The sequence below is a fragment of the Palaemon carinicauda genome, chromosome 13 (assembly GCF_036898095.1).
Source record: "Palaemon carinicauda isolate YSFRI2023 chromosome 13, ASM3689809v2, whole genome shotgun sequence".
Classification (NCBI taxonomy): domain Eukaryota; kingdom Metazoa; phylum Arthropoda; class Malacostraca; order Decapoda; family Palaemonidae; genus Palaemon; species Palaemon carinicauda.
In genome coordinates this window covers 49,524,283-49,531,782 of record NC_090737.1, presented here as the reverse complement: position 1 = coordinate 49,531,782, position 7,500 = coordinate 49,524,283, and positions in this window count along the sequence as shown.

The following is a 7,500-nucleotide window of genomic DNA, read 5'->3' as shown; positions in this document are numbered from 1 at the left end:
TGAGGCGGACGTTGCAGTTTCCATGGGAATGGCTTCAGGCCAACGAGTGGAGCGGTCGATGACGGTAAACAGGTAACGATGTCCTTGTGATGTGGGTAGGGGGCCTACAACGTTGATTTGAATGTGTGCGAAACGACGCTGAGGTTGAGGAAAGGTACCCACACCTGAATCCGTGTGTCGATGTACTTTGGAAGTTTGGCAAGAAGTACAGGCGCGGACCCAATCCTTAGCATCCTTAGAAATGCCGTGCCAAATGAACTTTGCCTTCAGCAGCTGTGTAGTAGAACGGCACGAGGGATGTGAAAGGCCATGATGAAATCAAACACCTGTCGGCGCATGGGAGCAGGAATCCAAGGTCGCGGTCTACCAGTACTGACGTCACAGAGGAGGGGGTTCTTGGATTCTTCGAGGGGAAAGTCTTCCCAACGGAGGGACGTGCAGGATGTCCTACAAGCTTGATACTCTGGATCCTGTCGTTGGGCTTCAGCCAGGGCGTTGTAATCCAATCCCAGTTGAACGGCAGCCAACGTGTTTCTTGACAGGGCATCGGCAACGGGATTCATTTTCCCAGGGACGTATCGGAGGGAGCAATTGTATTCAGCCACGGCGGAGAGATGTCGGCGTTGACGGGCGGACCAGGCGTCAGACTGTCGAGTGAAGGCGTGCACCAGAGGCATGTGGTCTGTGCGAATGACGAAGGGGGTACCTTCTAAGAAATGGTGAAAGTGACGGACAGCCAAGTGCACCGCCAGCAATTCTCGATCGAAGGTAGAATAACCCGATTCAGCCTTGGACAGTTTTCTGCTGAAGAAGGCCAATGGGCGGGGCGAGCCTGCTTGAGTACTGCACCAATAGCGACGTCGCTAGCATCGGTGGAGAGAAGGAGAGGGGCGTGTGGGATAGGAAAAGTGAGAGCCGCAGCAGTTGATAGGGCCTTCTTTGCATTGCAGAAGGCTGCTTATTGTAGGGGACCCCACTTCAGGCCCTTTGGCTTGCCCTTGAGGGAGGCGTAGAGGGGAGCAAGAAAACTGTGATAATATTTGATCATGCCCAAGAATTCCTGCAGAGCTTTAAGTATCGAGGGTGCGGGGAATTTCTGAACGGCTTCTACCTTCTCAGGGAGGAGATGGACTCCTTCAGGAGTGACACGGTGCCCTAAGAACGACACTTCGTTGGCGCCAAAGGTACACTTGTCGTACCGGACTACAAGGCCATTTTGTTGCAGGCGGTCGAGCACGATGCGCAGGTGACGTAGGTGTTCCTCTTTTGAGGAGGAGAACACAAGTATGTCGTCCACATAACATACACAGAAAGGGAGGTCCTCTAAGATGCCATCCATGAGACGTTGAAACGTTGCCCCAGCATTACGACGGCCAAAACAGGAGTAATTCAAGGCGTATGTACCAAACGGAGGGGTGATGGCGGTCTTGGGGATGTCTTCTGGGTTCATAGGCACCTGATAATACCCCTTCAGGAGGTCGAGCGTAGAGAAAACCTTCGCTTTGTGCAGGTAGGAGGTCACGTCGGCAATGTTTGGGAGGGGGTAGTGATCCAGTTCTGTTTGCATGTTCAGGCGCCTGTAATCCCCGCACTGACGGAGGGAGCCGTCTTTCTTCAGAACGATGTGTAAGGGTGACGACCATGGGCTGGAGGCCTTTTGGCAAAGGCCCATTTCCTCCATTTCGGTGAACGTCTGTTTGGCGGCTGCCAATCGTTCCGGTGCCAGACGTCTGAATTTTGCGAAGACTGGGGGTCCCGTCGTCTTGATATGGTGATAAATACCGTGCTTGGCAGGAACCGTGGGCGTTTGGGGAAGTTCTGGACGGAAAACTTCCGGGTACGACGTGAGGAGGTGGGCGTAGGCATCCGTGGGTGCGCTGATGTGGAGAGCGAGGTTAGAGGGGGCGGGTTGAAGAGGTGTCGACAAGTACAAGTCTGCGTTGACCAATCGTCGGTGGCAACATCGACCAGAAGGTGGAAATGAGAGAGGAAATCCGCACCTAGGATTGGCATTGTGACGTCAGCAACGAGAAACTTCCAATTGAATTTACCGTTTCCGAACGATAATGTGAGGTTCTCGTATCTGTAGGTGGGTATCGCAGATCCATTGGCAGCTACCAAGCAGACGTCGGCAGATGTAGACAGACTACGTCGTGCCTTGAAGAGTTTCCTTGGCAAAAGAGAACGACAAGCACCCGTGTCTACCAAAAATCGCACGCCCGTTCCTGCATCCTGTAAAAAGAAAAGATTAGAAACATGGAAGGCCACCGCCACAAGCGATGGCCTATTTACACGTTTTTTGGCCACTGACAATCCTTGGCACATTTCTTCGCGGTTGCCCCGAATCTGCAGTGGTAGTAGCAAAACTGCAGCGGATGGGAGGTAGTAAGTGGCTGTAGAAGTCGTTCGTTGGGGCACGAGCGATTGGTGGGTGGTGGGCGGCTTTGTCGCCGTTTCGGCACGTCACAGGGTAGGCGTGTATGTCCTACGGCATTCATGTCAGCTTCGGTTGACGTTGAATAGGCATCCTCGTCGTCAGGGGTGGAGGCGTTGATGGAGGTCTTGAAGTGGCTGTCCATAAGGGCGTCGGCTTTGGTCATCAAGTCCTTTATGGGTAAACTATCGACATCGGGTATGACATCGCGTACAGGTTCGGGTAAACGACGTATCCAAAGGGCACGAAGTAGGTTTACCTCACGAGGAGAGCCGTCTGCGGCAGGTTGAAGGCGAGCGATACTGGTCATTTCCCTGAGGGCAAGCGAAGCCCTTTGGTCCCCCAACAGTTGTTGCGAGAGCTGAAAAAGCTTTGCTATACGGGAGGCTGGCGACGGCGAGTACTGCTGCAGAAGGTATGTTTTGAGGGCTTCATACGCTATTGGGGTGTCTCCTTGTTCACAAAGCCAGTAGGATATTTCTGGGAAGGTGTCCTCGGGGATCGCCGCGAGAACATAATCCGCTTTGGTGGTTGAGCGAGTCACGCCCCTGATACGAAATTGGACTTCTGCGCGCTGAAACCAAGCAAATGCCTCTCCGCTGGCAAACGATGAAAGTTTGAATGGAGCGGCCGCAGCATCAACTGCCGTAGAGTCCGTCATAGTACCAACGATGAAGGGGCGAGGGGGTGGGGGTGGAAGGCGGTGGGAGCGAGTCGACTTCCGGGGTCACCAATGTGACGGGCCGAGAGAGGGTTGTGAACTCAAAGGGAGGATGCAATCAACTGAGTTTTTTATTAAGGAACACTCTCCTTTATATACAAAACCTCAAGGAAACAGGACATAACCTGTTCGAGAGACAGACAATGTTACAGAGCAAAAAACCTCAAGGCAACAGGACATAACCTGTTCGAGAGACAGACAATGTTACAGAGCAAAACCGGAGACATGATCATTCAGGTTCTTTTTAGTGCGAGGGAAGAGCGCAGATACAAGCATAATATATACAAAATAATTATGTACAATTGTGTGACACACGGTTGGTACAGAATAAACGTCGCCAGTCAATTGACGTAAAGGAGCGATATTACGTCATCTACCCGTAAAAGATAATAACACTGGCATAAAGCTTACCGTCGCCTGTATTTTACTGAAAGACGGCTGAGAACAATATATTTTTACTAAGAATTTGCGATTGGAATTACGTTTTTTTTAAAGCGTAGATTTAAAAAAATAGACATTTATGTACAAAAAGAGCGTGTGTACCAGGTTCGATCTTCTGAAGTTGCACGGTTTCAACTATTTGATCAGGACCGGAATAAAACTGCCACAATACTACGTAGTTGAGTCTTATAAGATAAAAGACAAGAGTGATAGAATTGCCAGGAATCTCTCTAATATGCAATTTTACATAAAATATGGGTAGATCACAATTCATAGAATGACAACAATTTGGTAAAATATAATATACATTACGCAAAAATTTATTAAACGAGGGTGCAATAGATTGAAATATATATTAGGGATAACTGGAATAATACATCTAGTATCTGACCTTATTAGGATAAAAGTCGGTGATTGAACACCGGATCGAAGAACTATATTCAAAACTTAACAGAATAAATTAATTAAAACATTTCATTAGGATGTCTTGAAAGATCTAGAAAGACTTTCTCAATTCATGATTTCTTTATGCAATTTATGACAGAGGCCAAATATTTTCCTCAAAAGCAAATTCCTAATCCAGAATGACAAATATTCTGAAACCGCTTTTCCTATTAGCAAAGATTCATTTGATTAAAACCATCATCATTATGTGTTCAATGCAACTCAATTTCATTTCTTTTGTGAGTACATACATACATATATATATATATATATATATATATATATATATATATATATATATATATGTATATATATATATATATATATATATATATATATATATATATATATATATATATACACACACATATATATATATATATATATATTTATATATATATATATATATATATAGCAGAGAGAGAGAGAGAGAGAGAGAGAGAGAGCCTTATGCCTTGCCTTATTTTTTGTTCGGGTTCCCCCAGGATCCTCAGTGTGAGGCACCTCGTATATCCACCAGAGAGTTGCTAATGCATCTTCCGGTGTATTTTGCATCTTCCAGTCTTGGATGGTCTGGGATGCATCTTAGGTATTTATCGAGCTTATTCTTAAACACATCTACGCTCACTCCTGATATGTTTCTTAGATGAGCTGGCAGCACATTAAATAGTCGCTGCATTACCGATGCTGGTGCGTAGTGGATTAATGTCCTGTGCGCCTTTCTTAGTTTACCTGGTATATTTTTTGGCACTATTAATCTACCTCGGCTTGCTCTTTCTGATATTTTTAGCTCCATGATGTTTTCAGTAATTCCTTCTATTTGCTTCCATGCTTGTATTATCATGTAGCGTTCTCTTCTCCTTTCTAGACTGTATACTTTTAAAAATTGCAGTCTGTCCCAGTAGCCAAGGTCCTTAACTTCTTCTATTCGAGCAGTATAGGACCTTTGTACACTCTCTATTTGCGCAATATCCTTTTGGTAGTGTGGGTACCATATCACATTGCAGTACTCGAGTGTACTACATACATAAGTTTTGTAAAGCATAATCATGTATTCAGCTTTTCTTGTTCTAAAGGGTCTGAATAACATTCCCATTTTTGCTTTACATTTAGCCAACAGTGTTGCTATTTGGTCGTTGCATAACATATTCCTATTTAACATTACACCAAGGTCTTTAATTGCTTCCTTGTTTGTGATTGTCTCATTATTAGGTCCCTTGTGTGCATGTACCATTCCTTCCCTGTTTCCATAATTTATTGATTCGAATTTATCGGAGTTAAATACCATCCTATTTATCTCCGCCCATTCATATATTTTGTTTAGATCTCTTCGTAGTGAGTTCATGTCTTCATCACAAGTAATTTATCTACTTATTCTTGTGTCATCGGCGAAACTTCTCACTACGGAGTTTTCAACATCACAGTCTTTGTCTGAGATCATAATAACAAACAGCAGTGCAGCTAATACCGTACCTTGTGGCACACCAGATATTACCTGAGCTTCATCTGATTTCTCGTCATTTGCAACCACTATCTGTTTTCTGTTTTGCAGGAATTCTTTTACCCATTTTCCTATCTTTCCCACAATATTATGCTTTCTCATTTTTTTCTCCAATATGTTATGGTCTACCTTGTCAAAGGCTTTTGCAAAATCTAGATAGATCACATCTGTGTCTTTTTCATTTATCATATTTTTGTATATATTTTCATAGTGTGCTATCAGTTGGGTCTGTACTTTTTCCAGGTACGAAACCGTGTTGACCCATATTAAACAAATTATTTTTTAACCATATGGTTCATTCTTTTCTTTTTTATTACCCTCTCATACACTTTCATAATATGTGATGTTAGACTAACAGGTCTATAATTGCTTGCCTCTAGTCTTGATCCACTTTTGAAGATAGGGGTTATATAAGCTAATTTATGTTTAACATATATCTCGCTCATATCTACACTTTGTCTTAGCAGTATTGCAAGCAGCCTCGCGATAGTGTTTGCAGTTTTTTTTCTAACAAAATCGCTGGAACTCCATCTGGTCCGGCTGCCGATCCATTTTCGTTTATAGCCTTGACAATATCTGCTTCATTAATATCTATATCCGTTAGCTATTCAACATTTTCTTCTCATATTTCTGTTTCATTATTCTCATTCGCAATTCTTGGCGTGAACTAACTCTTAAATTTTTCTGCTAATATGTTGCATATTTCCTTTTTTTTCATTCGTTAGCCGTCCTTCAATTCTTAGAGGGCCTATTTCTAATCTCCCTTTATTCATGTTTTTTGCATTGGAGTAAACTACTTTGGGGTTTCTTTTTATATTTTGAAGTGTCCTTTCTTCTAAGTCCCTTTTTTCATTTTCTTTCGACTGTATAATCTTTTGTTCTGCATTTTCTATCTTACATTTTATTTCCCTCATTTTCCACACATTTTTTTCTTTTGCAAGATTTTTCTTCCCCTTTCTAATTTTCTGAAATAAGATTCTTCTGTTTCTTGATATGCACGTCTTTTGTTTATTGTTTTTTTTTTCGGTACATATTTTTCAACAATTTTCTCCAGTATTTTGTACAGTATGTCCGTATTTAAATGTATATTGTCACTTACAAATAAATTTTTCCATTCTTTATTCAGTTCTTCATTTATTTCTGACCATTTTATATTCTTACTTTAAAAATTATATTTTCCATATCCTTCCCAAAGTTTTGTGCTTTTATTAATTCTGCAATCACTTGCTTTGGAATGGACTATCAATTCTATGACATTGTGGTCTGAAGTTCCCGTGTTATACACTATTATTTCTTTAACATAATTCACCTCATTCACAAATACTATATCTAGGACATTTTCCTTTCTTGTTGGAATGTGGTTTATTTGTTGTATATTATGTTCTAATAGCATATCTTGAAGCTTTTCAAATTGCCTCTTATCTTCTGTGCTACTATTACTCTCTTTTTTATATGTATACATACAACCACTTTCTTCTATCCGTTCTTTCCAATCCACGAAAGGAAAGTTAAAATCTCCGGATAGGAGTATATTCCAGTCTTTATGGTTTCTACATATATCATCTATTTTTTCTATTATTATGTCAAACTCCCTAGTATTTGGGGGTCTGTAAACTACAATATTCACTAGATTTTCAAATTGAAATTCTACCACAATCAATTCATATTCTGTGTTGCTGTATTTTTCACAGACTTTCCCTTGATTTATGTCTCTTCCATATATTGCGGTTCCCCCTTGATTCCTATTTTTTCTGTCTGATCTATAAATTTGGAAACCCTTTATCTGGTCATCACTGCCAGTCTCTTGGGAATACCATGTTTCACTTATATTTAAAATATCTATTTTTTCAATTTGGGTTAGTTCTTCTAAGAACTCTATTTTCCTTTTAGAGTTACTCGTGACTAAACCCTGTGCATTCATCACTATTATGGTTTGTGTTTCATCCCCATTATTTAATA